The sequence below is a fragment of the Gobius niger genome (genome assembly GCF_951799975.1).
Source record: "Gobius niger genome assembly, chromosome: 12".
Classification (NCBI taxonomy): Eukaryota; Metazoa; Chordata; class Actinopteri; order Gobiiformes; family Gobiidae; genus Gobius; species Gobius niger.
Window position 1 is genome coordinate 87,457 of NC_136863.1, and position 12,188 is coordinate 99,644.

The 12,188-nt window shown below is 47.7% G+C and overlaps 1 protein-coding gene across 1 annotated transcript in view; it reads right to left on the reverse strand.

The window, feature by feature from the left end:
- Positions 1-12,188, reverse strand: part of LOC306971955 (ras and Rab interactor 2-like) — a 77,077-nt gene that overhangs the window by 37,016 nt on the left and 27,873 nt on the right. The gene's annotated exons all lie outside the window — the stretch shown is intronic.

Sequence of the window (12,188 nt, forward strand, 5' to 3'; positions counted from 1 at the left end):
ACATTTTTAAAAACTTTGATTAACCGGTTTGATTCAGTCTGACACGACTCACTACTACAGTGTTCCTACAGTACTGCAGTAGTACTATAGTACTGCAGCACTACTATAGTACTACTACAGTGTTCCTACAGTACTGCAGTAGTACTATAGTACTGCAGCACTACTATAGTACTACTGCAGTACAGTGTTCCTACAGTACTGCAGCACTACTATAGTAATACTGCAATACTGTAGGAATACTGCACTACTATAGTACTACTGCAGTATTACTATAGTACTGCAGCACTACTATAGTAATACTGCAATACTGTAGGAATACTGCACTACATAGTACTACTGCAGTAGTCTGTCATCTGTCCGCTCCTCTCACTCTCATTGCCTTTTAGTAGAAATACACATTTATTCAACAAGGGCAGCGTTTCGGCGTAACAGGCGTTTCGGCGTAACAGGCGTTTCGGCGTAACAGGCGTTTCGGCGTAACAGGCGTTTCGGCGTAACAGGCGTTTCGGCGTAACAGGCGTTTCGGCGTAACAGGCGTTTCGGCGTAACAGGCGTTTCGGCGTAACAGGCGTTTCAGCGTAACAGGCGTTTCAGCGTAACAGGCGTTTCAGCGTAACAGGCGTTTCGGCGTAACAGGCGTTTCGGCGTAACAGGCGTTTCGGCGTAACAGGCGTTTCGGCGTAACAGGCGTTTCGGCGTAACAGTGTTTCGGCGTAACAGGTGTTTCGGCGTAACAGGCGTTTCGGCGTAACAGGCGTTTCAGCGTTTCGGCGTAACAGTGTTTCGGCGTAACAGGCGTTTCGGCGTAACAGGCGTTTCGGCGTAACAGTGTTTCGGCGTAACAGGCGTTTCGGCGTAACAGGCGTTTCGGCGTAACAGTGTTTCGGCGTAACAGGCGTTTCGGCGTAACAGGCGTTTCGGCGTAACAGTGTTTCGGCGTAACAGTGTTTCGGCGTAACAGGCGTTTCGGCGTAACAGGCGTTTCGGCGTAACAGGCGTTTCAGCGTAACAGGCAGTAAGAATAAGAATAACTCATCTGGTCTGTGTTTCCCGTGATTCACTGGTTTGTAGTGGTAGCAGTACTATAGTAGGATTCCTATAGGAATATAGTAATGCAGTACTCCTGTAGTACTATTGTAGTCGTAGTACTGCAGTAGTGGTTATAAACTGCAGTGTCGGTATAGTACTGTAGTGAGTACTGAGTACTGTACTCATGTGTCTGTAATCATCAGTACTCACTTGTTTGTAGTCGCTCGACAGTCGTCTGTGTTTTCCGTGACTCACTGGTTTGTAGTAGTAGTACTATAGTAGTATTTCTCAAAGTACTGCAGTAGTCTGTGTTCAGACTCCTCTCTGTCGCCTGTGTGTTCCGTGACTCACTGGTTGTAGCAGTAGTACAATAGCAGTATTTGTCAAAGTACTGCAGTAGCCTGTGTTCATTCCAATCCTCTCTCTCGTCTGGTCTGGGTTTGTGTTTTCCTAAGCGTTTGTGAGCTCTGACTCCGCCTCCTTCTCTCTGACTCCGCCTCCTTCTCTCTGACTCCGCCTCCGTCTCTCAGTCACTAAACGACTCTTTTATTTTCCAAAGAATCTTTAAGATCTTGACACAAAGTCCATCTGTTCACAGCTTAAACAGGAAAAAAAAAAGTTTAAAACATCTCTTTAATGTCACTAAAAATCAACTCTTAATTATTCTGTAAAGTTTCCAAACATTAGGAAAAGCAGAGAGTGAGATTTTAAAGTCAGTTCTGCACAAACATAGTTGTTTTCTTTGTTTCTATAAATAAAGTTCCGGACAGAGACGTGCAGGAGTTTGATAAGACAAATATGCAGAACTTGTTCTTACGGGAACAGCAGAGCGCGGTGCGTTCACTGTCTTCAGGAAAAGGAAAGTTCATTTACATAAATGTCTGGAATATTACTGTTGTAAATCCTTCTATCGCCTCAGACCAACTCCTGCTTCAGCGCTGAAGGAAAAGTTCTTTCTGATTCCAACTGCTCAGTCAGTATTTGATTGATTTACATCGTGTGACTTTATTTCTGTTTAAAACGTCAGCCCAGTGAATAAAACAGCCCTCCCATTACCAGCAGCCTCTGGACTCTCTGGTAAATAAACAAATCATTATCTGAAAGTCTCTCAGACAAACTCAGGACTAGAACACGAACCTGAGACACAAAGAGGAGACTTTCTGAATGAAAACCACAACAGAGCACTTTGTTTCTGACTCAGACAAAGGACAAAGCACCAAAGAAGCTTCAGTGTCATGTTCCATTGTCCTGACTGTGCGGGCGCTTAAAGGGGCGGGTCACGTTATTAAAGACAACTCGCTTAAAGGGGCGGGTCACGTTATTACAGACAACTCGCTTAAAGGGGCGGGTCACGTTATTAAAGACAACTCGCTTAAAGGGGCGGGTCACGTTATTACAGACAACTCGCTTAAAGGGGCGGGGTCACGTTATTACAGACAACTCTCTTAAAGGGGCGGGTCACGTTATTACAGACAACTCGCTTAAAGGGGCGGGTCACGTTATTACAGACAACTCGCTTAAAGGGGCGGGGTCACGTTATTACAGACAACTCTCTTAAAGGGGCGGGTCACGTTATTACAGACAACTCGCTTAAAGGGGCGGGTCACGTTATTACAGACAACTCTCTTAAAGGGGCGGGGTCACGTTATTACAGACAACTCGCTTAAAGGGGAGGGGTCACGTTATTACAGACAACTCGCTTAAAGGGGCGGGGTCACGTTATTACAGACAACTCGCTTAAAGGGGCGGGTCACGTTATTGCAGACAACTCGCTTAAAGGGGCGGTCACGTTATTACAGACAACTCGCTTAAAGGGGCGGGGTCACGTTATTACAGACAACTCTCTTAAAGGGGCGGGGTCACTTTATTGCAGACAACTCTCTTAAAGGGGCGGGTCACGTTATTGCAGACAACTCGCTTAAAGGGGCGGTCACGTTATTACAGACAACTCGCTTAAAGGGGCGGGGTCACGTTATTACAGACAACTCTCTTAAAGGGGCGGGTCACGTTATTACAGACAACTCTCTTAAAGGGGCGGGTCACGTTATTACAGACAACTCTCTTAAAGGGGCGGGGTCACTTTATTGCAGACAACTCGCTTAAAGGGGCGGTCACGTTATTACAGACAACTCGCTTAAAGGGGCGGGGTCACGTTATTACAGACAACTCTCTTAAAGGGGCGGGTCACGTTATTACAGACAACTCGCTTAAAGGGGCGGGGTCACGTTATTGCAGACAACTCGCTTAAAGGGGCGGGGTCACGTTATTGCAGACAACTCGCTTAAAGGGGAGGGGTCACGTTATTACAGACAACTCGCTTAAAGGGGCGGGGTCACGTTATTACAGACAACTCGCTTAAAGGGGCGGGTCACGTTATTAAAGACAACTCGCTTAAAGGGGCGGGTCACGTTATTACAGACAACTCGCTTAAAGGGGCGGGTCACGTTATTAAAGACAACTCGCTTAAAGGGGCGGGTCACGTTATTACAGACAACTCGCTTAAAGGGGCGGGGTCACGTTATTACAGACAACTCTCTTAAAGGGGCGGGTCACGTTATTACAGACAACTCGCTTAAAGGGGCGGGTCACGTTATTACAGACAACTCGCTTAAAGGGGCGGGGTCACGTTATTACAGACAACTCTCTTAAAGGGGCGGGTCACGTTATTACAGACAACTCGCTTAAAGGGGCGGGTCACGTTATTACAGACAACTCTCTTAAAGGGGCGGGGTCACGTTATTACAGACAACTCGCTTAAAGGGGAGGGGTCACGTTATTACAGACAACTCGCTTAAAGGGGCGGGGTCACGTTATTACAGACAACTCGCTTAAAGGGGCGGGTCACGTTATTGCAGACAACTCGCTTAAAGGGGCGGTCACGTTATTACAGACAACTCGCTTAAAGGGGCGGGGTCACGTTATTACAGACAACTCTCTTAAAGGGGCGGGGTCACTTTATTGCAGACAACTCTCTTAAAGGGGCGGGTCACGTTATTGCAGACAACTCGCTTAAAGGGGCGGTCACGTTATTACAGACAACTCGCTTAAAGGGGCGGGGTCACGTTATTACAGACAACTCTCTTAAAGGGGCGGGTCACGTTATTACAGACAACTCTCTTAAAGGGGCGGGTCACGTTATTACAGACAACTCTCTTAAAGGGGCGGGGTCACTTTATTGCAGACAACTCGCTTAAAGGGGCGGTCACGTTATTACAGACAACTCGCTTAAAGGGGCGGGGTCACGTTATTACAGACAACTCTCTTAAAGGGGCGGGTCACGTTATTACAGACAACTCGCTTAAAGGGGCGGGGTCACGTTATTGCAGACAACTCGCTTAAAGGGGCGGGGTCACGTTATTGCAGACAACTCGCTTAAAGGGGAGGGGTCACGTTATTACAGACAACTCGCTTAAAGGGGCGGGGTCACGTTATTACAGACAACTCGCTTAAAGGGGCGGGTCACGTTATTGCAGACAACTCGCTTAAAGGGGCGGGTCACGTTATTGCAGACAACTCGCTTAAAGGGGCGGGTCACGTTATTGCAGACAACTCGCTTAAAGGGGAGGGGTCACGTTATTACAGACAACTCGCTTAAAGGGGCGGGTCACGTTATTGCAGACAACTCGCTTAAAGGGGAGGGGTCACGTTATTACAGACAACTCGCTTAAAGGGGCGGGGTCACTTTATTGCAGACAACTCGCTTAAAGGGGCGGGTCACGTTATTGCAGACAACTCGCTTAAAGGGGCGGGTCACGTTATTGCAGACAACTCGCTTAAAGGGGAGGGGTCACGTTATTACAGACAACTCGCTTAAAGGGGCGGGTCACGTTATTACAGACAACTCGCTTAAAGGGGCGGGGTCACGTTATTGCAGACAACTCGCTTAAAGGGGAGGGGTCACGTTATTACAGACAACTCGCTTAAAGGGGCGGGTCACGTTATTACAGACAACTCGCTTAAAGGGGCGGGGTCACGTTATTACAGATGATCACTGATGTAAATGCTTGGTAATTACAGGGTTTTTCCCACAAAGCTCTGCTTTAGATCCTGGAGTTCAGGTCCAGGGAATCAGGAAGTCAATACCTGTAAGTGCAGGTAAAGTGTAAGGTTTAATAACTGTATACAACATATAGGTGTGTCGGGGGCCTGCTAGAGCGCCATCTGCTGGAGGGAGCGTTGAATCGCACTTCTGAACCACATGAGGTCCATGTTCCAGCATTTACAACATCGCAGATTTTATAACTTTGGAACGGAAAGTGACAGAGACTTGTGTGTTGGAAACTATAGACTTCCTGTTTTCAGACGAGCCGTGTAACATCGCAGTGAAAATGTGTACATTTAGTACACATGTGTGTACATTTAGTACACATGTGTGTACATTTAGTAGGGAAGTTCAGTTCAGTTCTGAGCAAGATGGCGCCAGCGTGTGCCGGCGGTCGTCTGTCAGCTCTGCTTAGATTGTTTGTGCTTTTACTTTTGTATATTCTGGTTCAGAATGTCTCTGGTCTCATTGTTTATGATCGTCAAGCACTTTTCGCTATGAAAACATCTCATGTACTGTGGCTGAAAAACAACTTTAATGATGGGACCTCAAACGCTTTCCCTCACCTAGCCACAGTGCCCCCTTACCTGTTACGCACGCCTTTGCCACAGCGAAAAAAGCGCCCCAGGAAACGCGGAAAGCGGGGAGGTATCCTGGTTAGATTGAAGGCTCTCTACGGCTTTAATCCTCGGCGGTGCACCTCTTGGTCTGCAGCGGCTGGGCGACCTCTCGGAGTCCGATGGATTCGGACTATTGTTCCTGCGTCACCGACAGGATTATGCGGACACCCGCTGGAGACGCGCCCGCACCGTCCCCATGTTTCCCGCTGCCGCGGTGTTGATTTGGAATCTCTCCGGGAAGTGAGACGCTGCTCTTCGTCGACATCCAGGCACTTGGATCTGACTCTTCGACTGTGCCTCCTAAATGCCAGGTCGCTGGCAAACAAAACATTTCTGTTGAACGACTTCTTCACATCGCGCAAACTGGATCTAATGTTCTTCACGGAGACATGGATTCGAGCTGGTGAGTCTGCCCCATTCTCTGAGCTGTTACCTCCAGACTGTATGTTTTTGAGCGCCCCGAGGACAACAGGCAGAGGTGGGGGGATAGCTTCACTCTTCAAGTCTCACTTTAAATGTCGCCAGTTACCATTTGACTCATATACGAGTTTTGAGTCTTTGGTGTTTGAATTGAGCCCTGATATACCTGACGTTGTTTGTGCCGTGGTCTATCGGCCTCCAAAAATCAATACGGATTTCATTGAAGACTTTACGGACTTTGTCACGAGGCTAGCCCTGGATTATGACAAGTTTTTGATAGTTGGAGACTTCAATATCCACGTTTGCTGCGAGTCTAAGCCTCTAGCCAGAGAGTTCTTAAACCTTATCGACTCTTTTAATTTGACTCAGTCAGTCTCAAGACCTACTCACGAGAAAGGCCACACGCTGGACCTTGTGCTTTCCTTTGGACTCGATGTTGATATTGGTGACATTTGTGATACGCACTTCTCTGATCATTATGCGGTTCTGTTTGGTGTGACATTGCGCCCGTGTCAAGCTAAACCCTGCAGCTCCGCACGTTTAAACACACAGTAAATGCCCAGACTGCGTCTTTGTTCTCAGCTGCTCTTAGTGATTCTGAGCTGTTAACGCAAAATGATTGTCTTGATGTTGGCCCGGACCAGTTGCTTTCACACTTTAATGTGGCTTGTACAGATATTTTGAACGCTGTGGCCCCTTTTACGCAAAAACGCGCAAAGCCTGCCACTGATCCATGGCTGAATGAAAATACCCGTGAGCTTAGGCGCTTGTAGACGCGCTGAAAGAAAATGGAAAAAGGACTGTCTTCATGTCTCTTTACAAATTCTGAAACAGTGCCTGAGAGACTATCAAAAAGCCATAAAATGTGCAAAAAGCAACTACTTTTCCAATCTTGTTCGTAATAACAGACATAAACCTCAGTTCCTTTTTAACACTCTTGATTCTCTTTTAAATCCATGTGAGCCCAATAGTGTTGTACCTTCTGTTGAACTTTGTGAAGATTTTTTAAATTATTTTAATAACAAAGTGTCAGCTGTCAGGCCATCCCCATCTACCAGTGATTGTGATCCTGCTGTTGTTCCTATGTGCTGTTCTGTTCTTGAGAATTTTGAGCAAGTGTCCACTTTGTGCGTGACTGAAATTGTGAAGCATCTGAGACCTTCCTCCTGTCCTATGGACACTATCCCACCTCATCTGTTAAAGGAGGTTATTGAAGTAATTGGACCTTGTATTGTGAAAATAATTAATTCTTCATTGATGACCGGTTCGGTCCCTGCTGTTTTCAAACATGCAGTCGTTCAGCCGCTACTCAAAAAACATAATCTTGACCCCAATGCTTTGTCTAATTTTAGGCCTATTTCTAAACTCTCCTATTTGTCAAAGATCTTGGAGAAACTCAACTTCAGTCATATCTTGATTTTAATGGGATTGGGGAGAAATTTCAGTCCGGTTTTAAAACAAAACACAGCACTGAAACTGCCCTTTTAAAGGTTTTTAATGATCTGCTTTTAGCTGTGGACAGTGGTAAATCAGCGGTTCTTGTTCTTCTTGACCTTACCGCTGCATTTGACACTGTTGACCACAAAATACTTTTATCTCGTCTGGAGTTGTGAGTAGGCATCAAGGGTACAGCCCTCCAGTGGTTCCGCTCGTACCTTTCTGACAGAATGTTCTCTGTGCACTTGGGAGAGTTCTCGTCCACTGTGTCCCCCCTTAGCTGTGGGGTCCCTCAGGGATCCATTTTGGGTCCAATCCTCTTTGCCTTATATATGTTGCCACTGGGTTCTATTTTCCAAAAGCATAATGTTTCCTATCACTGCTTTGCAGATGATATTCAAATATATTTGCCAATTACCGGCAGGCCAAGCGTGCTGCGGCTCGTGCGGTCGCGGAGGCTAAAACTCGGGTCTGGGAGGAGTTCGGGGAGGCCATGGAGGAAGACTATCGGTCGGCCTCGAAGAGATTCTGGCAAACCATCCGGCGCCTCAGGAGGGGGAAGCAGTGCTTCACCAACACTGTTTACAGTGCGGGTGGGGGGCTGCTGACCTCGACTGGGGATGTCGTCGGGCGGTGGAAGGAGTACTTCGAGGACCTCCTCAATCCCGTCGTCACGTCTTCCAATGAGGAAGCAGAGGCTGGGGACTCGGAGGTGGGCTCGCCCATCACCGGGGCTGAAGTCACCGAGGTGGTGAGAAAGCTCCTCGGTGGCTCCGGGGGGGGGGGGCTCGTCCATCACCGGGGCTGAAGTCACCGAGGTGGTGAGAAAGCTCCTCGGTGGCTCCGGGGGTGGATGAGATTCGCCCTGAGTACCTTAAGTCTCTGGATGTTGTAGGACTGTCTTGGCTGACACGTCTCTGCAACATCGCGTGGCGGTCGGGGACAGTGCCCCTGGATTGGCAGACCGGGGTGGTGGTCCCTCTCTTTAAAAAGGGGGATCGGAGGGTGTGTTCCAATTACAGAGGAATCACCCTCCTTAGCCTCCCCGGTAAGGTCTACTCCAGGGTGCTGGAGAGGAGGATCCGGCCGATAGTTGAACCTCGGATCCAGGAGGAACAATGCGGTTTTCGTCCTGGTCGTGGCACACTGGACCAGCTCTATACCCTCCGTCGGGTGCTCTAGGGTTCGTGGGAGTTCGCTCCAACCAGTCCACATGTGTTTTGTGGATCTGGAGAAAGCGTTCGACCGCGTCCCTCGTGGTGCCCTGTGGGGGGTGCTCCGGGAGTATGGGGTCCGGGGCCCTCGTGGTGCCCTGTGGGGGGTGCTCCGGGAGTATGGGGTCCGGGGCCCTCTGCTAAGGGCTGTCCGTTCCCTGTATGACCGCAGCAGGAGCTTGGTTCGCATTGCCGGCAGTAAGTCAGACCTGTTCCCGGTGCGTGTTGGTCTCCGCCAGGGCTGCCCTTTGTCACCGGTTCTGTTCATTACTTTTATGGACAGAATTTCTAGGCGCAGCCAGGGGCCGGAGGGCGTCCGGTTTGGGAGCCTCAGAGTCTCATCTCTGCTGTTTGCGGACGATGTTGTTCTGATGGCTTCAACGAACCAGGACCTTCAGCTGCCCTGGGGCGGTTTGCAGCCGAGTGTGTAGCGGCCGGGATGAGGATCAGCACCTCCAAATCCGAGGCCATGGTTCTCCACCGGAAAAAGGTGGTTTCCCCTCTTCGGGTCGGTGGGGAGTCCTTGCCTCAAGTGGAGGAGTTCAAGTATCTCGGGGTCTTGTTCTCAGTGAGGGACGGATGGAGCGTGAGATGGACAGACGGATCGGTGCGGCGTCAGCAGTGATGCGGTCGCTGTATCGGTCTGTCGTGGTGAAGAGGGAGCTGAGTCGGGGCAAAGCTCTCGATTTACCGATCGATCTACGTTCCCACCCTCACCTATGGTCATGAGATTTGGGTAATGACCGAAAGGACAAGATCGCGAATACAAGCGGCCGAAATGAGTTTCCTTCGCAGGGTGGCTGGGCGCACCCTCCGAGATCGGGTGAGGAGCTCAGTTACCCGGGAGGAGCTCGGAGTAGAGTCGCTGCTCCTTCACGTCGAAAGGAGCAGCTGAGGTGGCTCGGGCATCTGTTCCGGATGCCTCCTGGTCGCCTCCCGCGGGAGGTGTTCCAGGCATGTCCTAGTGGGACAAGGCCTCGTGGACCCAGGACACGGTGGTGGGACTATGTCTCCGAGCTGGCCTGGTGTGGCCTCGGGGTCCCCCCAGAACAGCTGGAGGAGGTGTGGCCTCGGGGTCAGAACAGCTGGAGGAGGTGTGTGTGGATCGGGAAGTTTGGGCATCTCTGCTGAGACTGCTGCCCCCGCGACCCGGCCCCGGATAAAGCGGAAGAAAATGGATGGATGGATGGATTTGCCAATTACAGTCGACACCAGTAAAACCTCCTTAACAACCTTGACAAACTGCCTGAGCGACGTCCAGTCTTGGCTAAATTCAAACTTCCTGTCTCTGAACAAAACCAAAACAGAGATAGCTGTATTCGGAAGTTGCCCCCTGTCAAACCTAAAGACCGACAGTGTTATTGGGCCTCTTGTTTCCTTTATCTGCCCCACTGTTAAAAATCTTGGGGTGACTTTTGATACTTGCTTCAAATTTGAAAAACACATCGGATCAGTTGTAAAAGCCAGCTACTTCCAACTAAGACTTCTTGCGAAAATTAAGGCCTACTTGCCAAAAAAAGACTTAGAAAAGGCGATACACGCCTTCATCACTTCAAGGTTGGATTATTGTAACTCCCTTTACACAGGGCTGGACCTTAAATCCCTCCAGCGCCTGCAGGGCGTCCAAAACGCCGCAGCCCGCCTGCTGACCGGCACAAGAAAATGGGAGCACATCACTCCCATTCTGTCCTCCTTACATTGGCTTCCAGTTCCCTTTCGCATCAAGTTTAAAATTCTGCTGATTGTTTTTAAATGCCTAAATTCGCTGGCACCTCAGTATCTGTCAGAACTGCTGCAGCTCTACTGTCCTTCCAGAGCCCTGAGGTCAGACCAGCTCTACTGTCCTTCCAGAGCCCTGAGGTCTGACCAGCTCTACTGTCCTTCCAGAGCTCTGAGGTCTGACCAGCTCTACTGTCCTTCCAGAGCTCTGAGGTCTGACCAGCTCTACTGTCCTTCCAGAGCTCTGAGGTCAGACCAGCTCTACTGTCCTTCAGGAGCTCTGAGGTCTGACCAGCTCTACTGTCCTTCCAGAGCTCTGAGGTCTGACCAGCTCTACTGTCCTTCCAGAGCTCTGAGGTCTGACCAGCTCTACTGTCCTTCCAGAGCTCTGAGGTCTGACCAGCTCTACTGTCCTTCCAGAGCTCTGAGGTCTGACCAGCTCTACTGTCCTTCCAGAGCTCTGAGGTCTGCAGACCAGCTTCTTTTGTCTGTTCCTAAATCCAAGCGTGTGTCCAGAGGTGACCGAACCTTCTCAGTGGCCCCTAAACTTTGGAACAGCCTCCTCTACATGTGCGCTCGGCTCAGTCTGTAGAGGAGTTTAAAACCAAATTAAAAACTCATCTTTTTGCTTTGGCCTTCGGTTCCATGTGGACCAGACACAGTTTGTGCATTTATATATGACCTGTGTTTAACTTTTATTGTGTTTATTGTACATATTGTTACTGTTCTTGTACAGCACTTTGGTCGACAATGGTTGTTTTTAAATGTGCTTTATAAATAAAATTGACATTGACATTGACATTTACTTCAGAATATAATGTACATTTACTTCAGAATATAATGTACATTTACTTCAGAATATAATGTACATTTACTTCAGAATATAATGTACATTTACTTCAGAATATAATGTACATTTACTTCAGAATATAACTGTTCTGCACGTTTCATGAAGCACATTTTATTTAAATGAATAGATAATACAAACAAATAAAACTAGCCTTTTCCAAAGTGTTTAGTTTGATCTTGATCTTCATCTTCATGAGTTTAGTTTGATCTTGATCTTCATCTTCATGAGTTTAGTTTGATCATGATCTTCATCTTTATGAGTTTAGTTTGATCATGATCTTCATCTTCATGAGTTTAGTTTGATCATGATCTTCATCTTTATGAGTTTAGTTTGATCATGATCTTCATCTTCATGAGTTTAGTTTGATCATGATCTTCATCTTCATGAGTTTAGTTTGATCATGATCTTCATCTTTATGAGTTTAGTTTGATCATGATCTTCATCTTCATGAGTTTAGTTTGATCATGATCTTCATCTGTATGAGTTTAGTTTGATCATGATCTTCATCTTCATGAGTTTAGTTTGATCATGATCTTCATCTGTATGAGTTTAGTTTGATCATGATCTTCATCTTCATGAGTTTAGTTTGATCTTGATCTTCATCTTTATGAGTTTAGTTTGATCATGATCTTCATCTTCATGAGTTTAGTTTGATCATGATCTTCATCTTCATGAGTTTAGTTTGATCTTGATCTTCATCTTCATGAGTTTAGTTTGATCTTGATCTTCATCTTCATGAGTTTAGTTTGATCTTGATCTTCATGAGTTTAGTTTGATCTTGATCTTCTCCAACTCCTCTGCAGGAGTTTCACTCAGACAAGTTTACGAGATTAAAAAACAAAACCATGTGGAAGAAA